The following is a 12,482-nucleotide window of genomic DNA, read 5'->3' as shown; positions in this document are numbered from 1 at the left end:
AAATATGTTTTGCCAACTCTAGTAGATGACCACGTTGTGATATACAAACATCGTACCACAATAAAACTATTGAGTTGTCTAGGTTTCCTTAGACACCCAATGTTGTTTCTCTTATGATTTTGCAGAGCCAAAAATAAAAAATTTGGTTGGGAAATTTTTTTTTTTAAAGAAGAATCGAAAAATAAACTTGTTGCACTATTTGAGAAATTCTTAAAAATAGAAAGTTTGTGCATGGAAATTTTCCATAGGTTTACTGTGTCAAGGTATTAAGTACCTGCGCTGTTATGAAGCAAAAGCTTTTGTTATCTATCTCTGCACTAGAAACAAATAGTAGTTATTGGTATTAAAGTAAATAGAAAATTAAACAGAAATGTAAAATATTAATCCTATGATTTTTTTAAAAACTGTAGAGCTCAATCTCTTCGACAACGACGTCAATTTGTTCATATATTTTTGCAAAGTCATATGTAGATATTAGGGTCTTCCAAACAAATAAAATTTAAATAACTTAACTTGATAGCACAAAGATCAATTTTCAGGGAGAAAGATTCATAACAGATCAATTTTAGCGTAGGAAAAATATTTAACTATTCAACCTAATTTTCTGCAAAAGTTTTAGAAAAAGATTGCAGAATTGAAAACAAATATTAAAACAATTAAATTGAAATTAGAAAAGCTTCTTAATTGGAAAGTATCCAAGGAAATTAAATCCACCAAGAGTTATTATCTTAATTTAATTTATAATTTAGTTCTTTTTATAACTCAAATCAAGGAACTGAAAAAAGTTATTGATTGAGAGGATTTAAAAATAATTATCCCAATTAATTAGAAATTTGAAATTGGCCAAGATTTTCTTCCCTTAAAAAGTCATATCGCCCAAAGATCATATATCACAGCGAACATGTGATATAATGGATTTCTTCAATAATAATGGATCACGTATGAGATGAGGGATATGAAATTTCAGACTTTGCACTGTGTTTAAACCTAGAGGGGGTGAATAGGTAAGATAAAAATTTTGTTTTATATGCACCACACAAAGCTAATCTAGGTCTCTTGATTATGCTAAAATGATTAAATACATAGATATGCATAAAGTTAATTTTAATTGATTCATGGTATTGCATATAACAATAAAATATGAAAGAGGTATTTTATCAAACACTTAATATGCAAGTCATGTCATTCATTCAAAATAGAGCACCATGCATAGTCGTAAAAGGAGACAATCGATTTATGGTGGTTCGACTACTTGTCTTCATCTACTACTAAGTGTCTTATTCTAGGGTTTTGGGTTCTATTATCATACGAGGTTTATGGTTCACCTCAAAGCCTTACAAAGATTTTTTAAAGCTAAATCTAAACCTATGGTTTGAGAATAACACTTCTTCCTCAAACTTGTAGATTTTGTCCTTCGAAAATCCACAACTTTGTACTCTTGAGTAGAGTCCTCAACTCTTTCAAGAGTTTGATTTTGATGGAACTAAGAACCTTTTTCGTTAAAGAAAAATAACTAACAAAAATGCTCATAAGGACCTGACCTAACTTGATTGATTTTCCAATTCGTTGATCGAGTTCTTCATGTCCTTGAGAATGTTATCTTCATTCCAATGTGCTTATTGCTTCAAGAGGATGCTTCAAGCTCCATTGAGATATGCCAATGTGTGTACAAGCAAGGGTAGATAGATGAAGTGGTTCAAAATAGGAGATACTTAGGTAAATGGTATTCTTACATAAGAATGGGACCTTCCATGGCTAAAGAGATTTATGAAAAGGGTAGGAGATGAGAGGGTTTCTTCTCTAGTGTTTGAATTAACCAACAAAAATGAACTAGAGTTGGTTTATATGAGAAAAAAGGGATTTCATGTCTCTATGGTAAAAAAATATTACCGTTGAGCACTAACGGTGGCACCGTTAATCCCAAAGGTAGCACCTTTAAAATTACAAAAATGCCATTGATGGGAATTTTGGCCATAACTTTCAAACGGTAACTCCAATTGACATGCTGTTCGGGGATCTAATGGATCTTACTATGTAAAACATCCTTAAACTTCCACTAAGGGTGGGCCATGGCATAAGTAGGTGATCAAAATACTCTTTTTGTCATTTTTAATCAAAACGACGTTTGGGAAGTTCGATGACGAAACAGTTCGAAAGTGTAGTAGATTTTACCTATATAAAAAGGAAAGAGGATGGTGGGTCAAAATTTTAATATCTTCTAAATGACCAAATTTGATTTCCCAAAGGTCTGATGAAGGAACGGGTCAAGGAAAGAGTTTTTCTAATCAATATGGGTCGCCTATCAATCATCTAAGTGTTGGAGAAAGGTCTAGGTGGTCTCATTACCTTTTAGGTTTTGTGCACACACGTTGAAGCTTTTTGTTAAGGTGCATGCGGTTGAGCAATTTTAGCAAAGTCTTCATATGTCTTTAATGGCAAATCAATCTAACACTCAATATTAATCTCGGGATTAACAAAATATGGAACTAACAATCTCCCTTTTTGTCAATTACGAAACAAAACCTAAACTTGACCAAAAAGACTAGGAAACATTCCTAGAATGACCAACACAATTTACACCCGATTAGAATCTTACAAAAGTATTTAAAAATAAAAATTTAATATTCTAACTACTTCGCTCCCCCTTAAGTATTGTTCACCCTGAATGGTTTACTTGTAAAATGCAATTGAGACAGTACATACGGGTGAAAATAATATTTTCTCTTTTTTTTATTAGTATTTGACAAAATTTACAATCAACCCAATGTCAATACAAGATATATATCAATAAGTATAGGAGAAAAGAATAGGCATATACATAATAATTTTAACTATCAGAGCAAGATACATGGCGAAAGCAAATAAAGACATGCCAAAACTAATATAACTATAAAGTATAGGTATGCCATGATAAATGACATATATAAGGAATATAACTAAAGAAATCAATGTCATATCATGCATATGTGTGCAAAACAATAAAAGATATGCAAATAAGCGATCGAATGCACAAGAAAAATAAGCAAAAGATTTTACGATTAAGAACATAAATAATTGTTTAGATTACAAAATGTGAGTCGATAATACAAGAACAAGACTCAAACAGACAAACAATTGACTACAACATAAGAAAAAACTACCTATACTCTAAAAAGAACATGTGAAACCTACATGTCACTAGAGTCACCCAAGTTAGCGGGATTTGCGTTTGGAGAAGGAGTCATAGGACCGCAGGACTAAATGAGACAACGAAAATAGTGTTGAATCTTCTTCATCCACAACTTGAGCCAAATAGTATGTTGTTTCATTCAGTTTTGGGACTCAAGAATCTGATGTTGTTGTTTGCCAAGGGCCTATTGCTGGCACTCAAGTCCGGACAAGTGAGCTTCAATGTCGAACTCCAGGCCAAAATGTGCAAAGAAAGACTCTAGAATCTTCGAAAAGGTGGGGACTTTTCATCTGAAGAAGGGGAAGGTGGCTGAGACGAAGTAGAGGGTAGGACGACCATTTTGAGTATGTTGGTCAGATTCGTGTTGCCAAACGTTTTCGTTGAAATCATATAGGAAAGGCTGGCTCCAAGGTGACACTCAAAAGCGAAAAGAGAGATAAGATGAACAAAGCTAAGACCCTTCTTAGATTGAGGTTGTGCCATCAAAATGATAAGCAAAAGGATGAACGTCGATAAGCACATGGGAATTTCTTGGGCCACACAATATAGAAAATTATATTGGTGGAATGCCAGTTCAGTAGAATTGCCAACACAAGGGTATAGGTTTCGCAAGAAAATACTGTACAAGATTCGCAAGGGAGTGAGCATGCATGTTGAGCAAATACTACATTTGGACCATCAAAGTCGGTTGTTGGGACCACATAACACTTATTGGAGTTGTTTCTGCCAAAGCAAGTAGTTAGATTTCATCACGGGCATAGGCATATCAGTGATAGGGACCCTTATAAGTCGACCAATGGTGTGAGGGGTGATCACTGTGCAAAGAGATGACCAAAAATGGAAAACGGTGACAACAAGAGATAGAAGATCATACTCAGATTTCGTCACTTGCATAGAAATTGAACACATGCATAGGATAGACATCACTACTGTAAAGGGAAATAATTTCCCAACAATTTTAGTCGTATACGTATAGAATCTGACAAAGTGGTACCTAACACAGATCAGCTGATGAGGCGCTATCCAGTAGGCAGGATAGGTCAAAGCAGAGACCTAGCAGGACAACACAACACTAAGCAAAGTCAATTCTACTAGGCAAGCCAGGCTAGGCCTCAAGAAAATCGCAATATTGTTGCATGCACGTCAATTTCGGAGGGGGTCTCTACAGATAAATCTGATCGATCCAGAATATCTCGATTAGGTAAACAACCCTGCCATACCAGCAGAAATCCTATGATTGTAACCTATAAAGGGGAAAACCCTAGGGTGAAGGATAGGGGTTAAATAGCATAGTAGACACTATTAAAAGGGAGATTAGAGATATCGAGAGCTAACCAGTATTAATGGTTGTTTCTGTGCCTTTCTAACTTGAGCGTCGGAGTGTCTAGGTAGGTAACAGGCCATTGCGAGGAGGGAGGCTCAAGGAACGACTTCGGATCAATGCGGGTTGGGACCATCAGAGTCATTCATCGAATTTCGACCGCACACAACTGGTGCCATCCATGGGAACACCAATAGCAAATTGATTTCAGTTGAAACAATGCTGAGATCCACAAAAACAAATGAAGTCAATGCGCCTCTACCAACGGCTCCCACCACAGACGCGTAGCTTCTGACAATGTTAGAAGCTATGAGAAAATAGCATGAGGAGATGCAAAAGAGGATGGATGATTTGATAGAATAGAATTAGAACTTGAGTCAACGTCTCGATGACCGGCAACAGGTGGAACGAGACAGCATGCCGAAGGATCTTTAAGTAACAAGTAAAGATGGCCATGCTTCTAGTACAGAAGGAAGCACACCGTTATTAATCCCCACAAGAGAAGATGGAATAGAGGTTGCTACGACAGCCACTCGAACTAAACCCGTAGCAAGTTTAATTAGAGAAGAGGTTAGAGAGATGATTAAAAAGGAAAAAGAAATGATAAAGAGTGCTAACGTCTGCATAGCAACTGCACAAGCTATTTGGGGAATCCAAAAGTCTTCTTTTTTAGCAGAAATTATAGTCAAAGAAATTCTAAAGAAGTTTGTGCCACCGCGATTCCCTTATTTCGGGACGAAGGACTCGGTGGAGCATTTGGTTCACTTCCAGCAAATGTTCTCATTGTGAGAAGAGAAAGAGAGGTTGATGTGTAGATTTTTTCCTTCAAGTTTGTAGGAAACCGCTCTGATTTGATTCCACAAGTTTCCATGTGGATCTATTAGTTCGTTTGAAGAGCTCTGTACTGCCTTCGTTGCACGGTACATCAACAAGAGAAAGATTGGAGGAGATGTTGATGCGTTACTAAGCATGAGGATGGGATCAAGCGAGAGCCTCAGGAAATTCACAGGAAGTTCAGGGGAGAAGCAATGTCACTAAGAGTTGTGATGAGTAAATGGTAGTAGTGGTGTTTAGAAATTCCCTACTCTCTAATTCAAGGTTGTATAGATCCCTTGTGAAGAAGAGGCTAGAGACTTTGAGTGAATTATTCGAGAGAGCGAAAAAGTACATCCGCTTAAAGGATGATCCTTGAAGTTCAACAAGAAGGAGCAAGGTCATATACACTGTGGAAAAGCCTAACATGCAACACCAACCACAACAACAAGATAGGAAGATGTCGTGTGAGCAAGATGGGGAACAAAAAAGGACTAGGACATATTTCGTTACACCTCTTAGTAAAATATTGTCCCTGATTGCTCACGAACCATTTTTTATGGCCTGCGTTGCTTCCTCGAGATCAGATCAATAAAAGTGAGAGGTATTATGAGTATCACGAGGTGCGAGCCCACACCACCAATAGATGTCAAGTTTTGAGGAGATTCTTGCGAAAGTTGGCAGATCAGGACAAGCTAAGAGACTTGCCTAGAAGACAAAGGGAGGACATGCTTCAAGACAAGGATCGTAGGGTAGAACAATCGTCCGTAGGAGGGTAGGATGGAAGGGTAGTTGTGATACACGTTGTCCTTAGAATGAATAATAGTAAGTCTAGGCAAGCCAAAACCAGTGAGAAAGTGAAAATAATGAGAGCTGAGCATCTGACTCACATTTTTACAATGAGGAGTGGGCCTACCGAGCTGGAACCTTTTGGGGAGCAAACGGTAGCGTTCACTGAGAAAGGTCTGGAAGAGGTGGCAAGACCCCATTATGATGCGTTGGTAATAACCTTGCAGGTTGGCACCTTCTTGCTTAAGACGGTGCTAGTAGATAGTGGCAACTCGGTGGACATCTTGTATGCATCAGCCTTTTTAAAAATGGGCCTTAGTAGGAACATGCTTGTCCCAGTAGGAACATGCTTGCCCCAACAAGAGCACCCTTGGGGGGAGATAGTGTTACTAGTTAGAACAGGGCCAGTGACCTTGATGACCAGGTTCGTGGTCATCGAAGCAAGTTATACGTATAATACCATTTTGGGAAAGTAGTGGACACACGAGATGAGAGTGGTTCCGTCTACCTATTATCAAGTTCTTCGATTCCTTACACAGTAGGGGATGTGGGATGTACGAGGTGACCAAGTAGTGTAGCAAATGTGCGTGTTAAGTAGGAAAGAATCATCAGAGGATAGAGTGCAGCAATAGCAATTACAGTGAGGAGAGGTCAAGCTTGGTGGACCCCCATGCCTGGAAGGTATTCAGATAGTAGATGTAGGAGAGGGAAAATGGGTAGGTGTAGAAGCGAAGCTAGAGTTGGAAAAGTTGGAGGAGATAATGGAATGCTTAAAGAAAAATCGAGACGTCTACGCTTGGTCTATCAAAAAAATGTCAGGGATCAGTCCAAAGGTGATTTGTCATCACTTGAATGTTGAGCCAACCTACAAGCTAGTTAAGTAGAATACAAGATGACTAGCGCCACGATTCAGAAAAATGGTAAATGATGAGGTGAACAGGTTGATCAGGGCTGGGTTTATAATTGTAAACATTGTGGTCGTACCCAAGAAGAATGGGAAAGTCAGGGTCTGTATAGACTTTACGAATTTAAATAAAGCCTGTCTTAAGGATAGTTTTTCAATGCAAAAAAAATAGACCAGCTTGTGGATGCGACCTCTAGCCACGAAACATGATCCTTTATAGACGGTTACTCAGGCTACAACCAAATACAACTCACCTTGGAAGATCAGGAGAAAACGATATTCATTACAGAATAGGGGCTTTATTGATATAAGGTGATGCCTTTCGGATTGAAAAATGTAAGGGCCACTTACTAGAGGTTAGCGACAGAGCTGTTCAGAGATCTGTTGGAAAAAATAGCGGAGGTATACATAGACGACCTGTTAGTTAAAATAAGAAAGAAGGGAGACCATGTTAGAGATCTAGAAGAAGTCTTCTCCCGAATAAGGAAGGTGGGAATGAAGCTCAACCCAAAAAAATGTACTTTTGCATTAGCATCAAAGAAAATCTTGGGGAGTCACTAAGAGAGAAATCGAAGTCAACCTAGAGCAGATCATAGTGCTATTAGAGATGCCCTTCCTAAAAACCCAGAAGCAAGTCTAGAAGCTCATAGGAAGAATAGTTTCCTTGAATCCTTTTATAACCAGATCTTCCGATAAGTGTAAGCCCTTATACCAGTTATTGCAGAGGTATTTCAGGTTTGAATGGACAGAAGAATGTCGAGTATTCTCAAAATTGAAAATATACATTGGCAAGCCACCCATAATTTCCAAGTTAGAGGTGGAAGAAGAACTCGAGGTGTATTTGGCCACTTCTGAGCATGCCCTCAGCTTAGTCCTGGTCAGAATTGGGATAACAGGAGAATAATCCATTTACTTTCTGAGAAAGACCTTTACAGAAGTAGAGATGCATTATACGAGACTCAATAAAGTAAGGTTAATCCTGGTTTATACGGTAATGCTCCTGCGACCATACTTCGAAGCACATTAGGTGCAAATTATCACAGAATTTCCTTTGAAGTCTATGCTGGGCAAAGAAGAAGGATCAGACAGGATGGTAAAGTGGGTGGTGCAATTAGTGAAGTTTGTCCTTGAGTTCAAACCCAGAGTTTTGGTGTTAAACCAAGAAGTAGTTGACTTCTTGGCCTACTTCCTAGTGGAATAAATAGTAGACCTGTTGGTAGAAGAGTTAGAGCAGGTTGAGGACGAGCAAAAGTTGTAGAGCAAATTAAAGTGGAAGGTTTACGTAGATGGATCATCTAATTGTGAGCGATCTGGCATCAGAATAGTATTGATCACCCCGGATAGAGCAAAGATAGAGAAGGTAGTGCTCCTAGGATTTAAGGCCTCGAATAACAAGGAGGAATATGAAGCAATGCTGCTCAACCTCGAATCCTTAGCAGGTCTGGGGGTAATAGAAGCCACGGTCTACAATGACTCACAATTAGTGGTCAGCCAATCAATGGGACATTTGAGGCCTAGGATCCACGGATGCAGCTCTACCTTGAAAAAATCAAAGTTGTTATGCATTGGGCGGGAGACATAAAGGTTGAGCACATACCACAGGTAGATAATAGGCATGTAGATGCTCTGGTTTAATCGCCTCGATGTTGGTCAGATAGAACAAGAGAGAACTACTTTTGTGCTACCAAGAACGCCTGTCAATAGACAGGTTTAGGTTGCCCAGTTTGATAATAGTTGAAGGAGATCAAGGGTAGATAAGCTTGATCCTAGCCTACTTACGGCACATGGAGTTTCCCAACAACCCGAAGGAGGCTAGGCAAGTCAAGAATAGAGCAGAAAGATACACGGTTCTAGATGGAACTTTGTACTGAAAGTTCGTGGGGGGGCCACTTCTGCACTGCCTAGCTCTAGAGGAAGCGAAGGAAGTTTTGAAAAAGACTCGTGATGGTGACTGTGGAAACCATTTAGGAGGGAGAACTTTAGCGCATAAGGTACTTTTTCAAGGGTACTTCTGGCCTTACTTGATGCCGCATTGTATGTCAAGCATTGTGATAGTTGCCAGAGGCATGGGAAGATAATTCAGTAATCAACAGCATAGCTTTACTCCCTCATCAACCCGTGGTCATTCGTCCAGTGGGGGATTGACTTAGTAGGCCCATTGCCTCGGGCATCAAGCAATCTAACCTTTTTGTTGGTAGCGACAGATTATTTCACTAAGTGGGCAGAAGCGATCCCTTTGGCCAAAATTCAATAGCAAAAAGTCCAAAAATTCCTCTAGGAGAACATTATTTGCATATTCGGCTTGTCGCGCACTATAATTTTCGATAACAAAAGGCAGTTTATAGGGGAACAGATAAGAGATATTTGCAATGATTATGTGATAAAGTAGGTGTTCTCTACACCCTAGTACCCCCAGGGTAATGGGCAAGTTGAGGCTACAAACAAAGTGCTGCTAGACATTTTGAAGAAGAAGTTATGAGAAGCCAAAGGGAGGTAAACGTCAGTCTTGCATGGAATTTTTTGAGCTTTATAGGAAAACTGTTAAAACGTCCATGGGAATGTCCCCATTTGCCATGGCTTACAGAATAGAAGTTGTGATCCCTATGAAGAATAGCTTTCCCATTGTGAGGACAAAGGTAGTACAGTTTGAAAAAAAATAGCCAACAGCAGGTTGTAGAATTAGACCTGTTGGAAGAAAAGTGAGACATCGCATTAGTCATACTAGAATATTACCACAAGAAGTTGTAAAAATACTTCAATAAAAGGGTTCATCCTCGACAGTTTCAAGAAGACAATTTAGTGCTGAGGCGAGTATTCCAGAATATGAAAGAATCTAACAGTGGTAAGCTAGGAGCAAATTGGGAAGGGTCCTACAAAATGACAAGAGTGGGCTAGAAGGAAGTATATTACCTACTCACAATGTCCGATCAAGAACTACTTAGACCATTGAATGCATGTAATTTAAAAAGATATTATCAATAAATGTTTTGCTGTGTTTGCCTTTTAGATGTATTTGCAGGACTAAGCTGAAGAGAACGATCCAACCGAGATCCGGGCTTACATGGATCACCTCTATCTTTATTAGCAGAGTGAGAAGCTGGTCGAGACCCAACTCTGACACGAGTAACAATAGCCGTGTAGATCCAATCGGGATTCAGACCTACATGGATCTTTCCTACCGTCATAGGTAGGGTAAGAAGTTGGTTAGGGTCTTGCTCTGTCATAAGTTGTAAGGATGTTTCAGTGGAATCCAGTCGGGATTCGAGCTTATGTGGTTCTTCTCTGTCTTCAGTGATAGAGTAAGATGCTCGTCGGGGCTCAGCTCTGATATGAGTAACAGTAGCTGTGTGGATCCAACTGGAGTCTGGACCTACGTGTGTCTACCCTGCCCTCATTGGTAAAGTAGAAGCTAATCGAGGTCCTATTCTACCACAAGTTCACTAGGAGAAAAGTTAGTTGAATGATTATAGCTGAAAATATGAGCAGAGTCACAGCGACTCATATAGCCATTTGCAGGATTAGCTCAGTACAGATTGTTTTACAGTTACGAATATGAGTAGACTTAGAGCCTTATCCAAGGACAGTGACCCAGATATCCGTTTGTAGGGTTAGCTTAGTACAGATTATTTTATAGTTGCAAATATGAGTAGAGTCAGAGCTTTCTTCAAGGATAGTGACCCAGATATCCGTTTGCAGGATTAACTTAGTACAGATTGTTTTATAGTTGCGAATATGAGCAGAGTCAGAGCCTTCTTCAAGGACAGTGACTCAGATAGTCGTTTTCAGGGTTAGCTTAGCACAGATTGTTTTATAGTTATGAATATGAGAAGTCTCAGAGCCTTCTTCAAGGACAGTTGCTCAAATAGCTATTTGCAGGGTTAGCTTACAGCCAGGAACGTAAGTAGAGTTAGAGTCTTCTTCAATAGCAGTGGCTCTAGAACCATTTGCAACATTAGATTGAAAAAGTTCCATCAAAAGTAAACTTCACTTTAAGGTAGAACCTGGGGGGTGATTGATGTAGTATGCAAGTATGTTTGAAACAATTTGCAGTTTACAGTATGCTTGAGCAGTTTACAATGTACAAAGCAGTTTGCATTGTGTAAGCATGTATAAATAGTCTTGCAGTTGAATGGGCTAATCGTTAAGGCAAAATAGTAGTAAGTCCCTTAACAGCTTAATGTATGTAGGGGTTGTTTCAACCAGCTTGTATATAAACACTATAGTCAACAAAGCAGAAGTGATGAAACAAAGAAGAAATGGCAAAAGTCACAGTAAGTGTAAAAGATTTTTCCATTAATAGTTAAAAGAAAGTACAAGAGAAAGATAGGATAAGTATAGAGAGCACAAGTACAGTAGTAGATAACAAGTTTTCACTCAAATGAGGTGATTGATTAGTAGAAGGTTGATCAGGCAGTAGAAGGATCTACTTTAACAATTGTGTTAGAGGGGCCAGTGACTCCGTCTTGGTTCACATAGATGATATGAATGGATGGTTGGACAGGGGATGGATCGATAGGCTGAGATGTGGAACCCGCTGCTTGACCAAATTTCAATTCTAAGGTAGCACTAGCTTCCATAAGATCACCAAGGGCTCAATTGAGGATTGCAATAGGATTCCATTCCTCATCCAATTGGAAGGGGGAGCGCGCCCATAACATCCAATCCAAGGAGAATCCCATGATAGGAGTTACCTTGTATGCATCAACCAGGTCTTCTTTGTCATCCACGTACCCCTCCTCATCCTCATACTAAAGTCAAGTAGCCTCGAAACCTTTATGGTAGGCCTTCGTAGAAGATTCATCCATTAGCTGAGAGTATTAGGCTTATAGTTATCCCAACAGCTTCCTTGTCTCAACTTCATCCTATTTGGCCTGAACAACCCTGACTGAATCAACACTTGTTCTCTGTGAGTTCAGCTCGAGTTCTTGTTGTTGAACCTTATCTTGGAGTTCTACTAGCTCTGCATCTCTCCGTTGCACTCTCTCTTTGTAACTGGTCAACTCCAGTTGTAAAATGTCTTGGAGATCTACCAGCCTCTTGTTGGATGCCTGCAAAGCCTCCATCTCCTCTCTAGCATCCTAGAGAAATTGGCTAGAAGAGGCCCACTCAGCTTGAAGCATAGTTATTTTCTCATCCTACTCTCTAGCCAGGACAGTTGCCCGATTTTTAACCTTACGCCATTTCAGGAAGGCCACGGTCCCATACACGTGAGCCTACGAAGTAAGAAAGAGTATGTTAGAACACAGATATCTTAAAGTAGTTGAGCAGGGCAAGAAGGGCATTAGTTATCTGATGAAAGTCGTAGACGAAGCGACTGAAGCCCAGGTCAACATTGGCCCGGTCAACGGCGTCCCAATCCATGGGAAAAATGGACTGGGAAAGCAGGGAAGCAATGGTTATAAGGTCCTTAATCTCGCAATCTTTATTGTGAACGTGGCAAGGGGGGTGGAAGAGTTTGCTCTTGTTTCCATCCCAGAAATAGGCTC

This window comes from Akebia trifoliata, chromosome 8 (genome assembly GCF_017979445.1).
Source record: "Akebia trifoliata isolate Shusen 1 chromosome 8, ASM1797944v1, whole genome shotgun sequence".
Taxonomy (NCBI): domain Eukaryota; kingdom Viridiplantae; phylum Streptophyta; class Magnoliopsida; order Ranunculales; family Lardizabalaceae; genus Akebia; species Akebia trifoliata.
The sequence above is the reverse complement of the archived record's forward strand: the minus strand, read 5'-3'. Positions refer to the sequence as shown.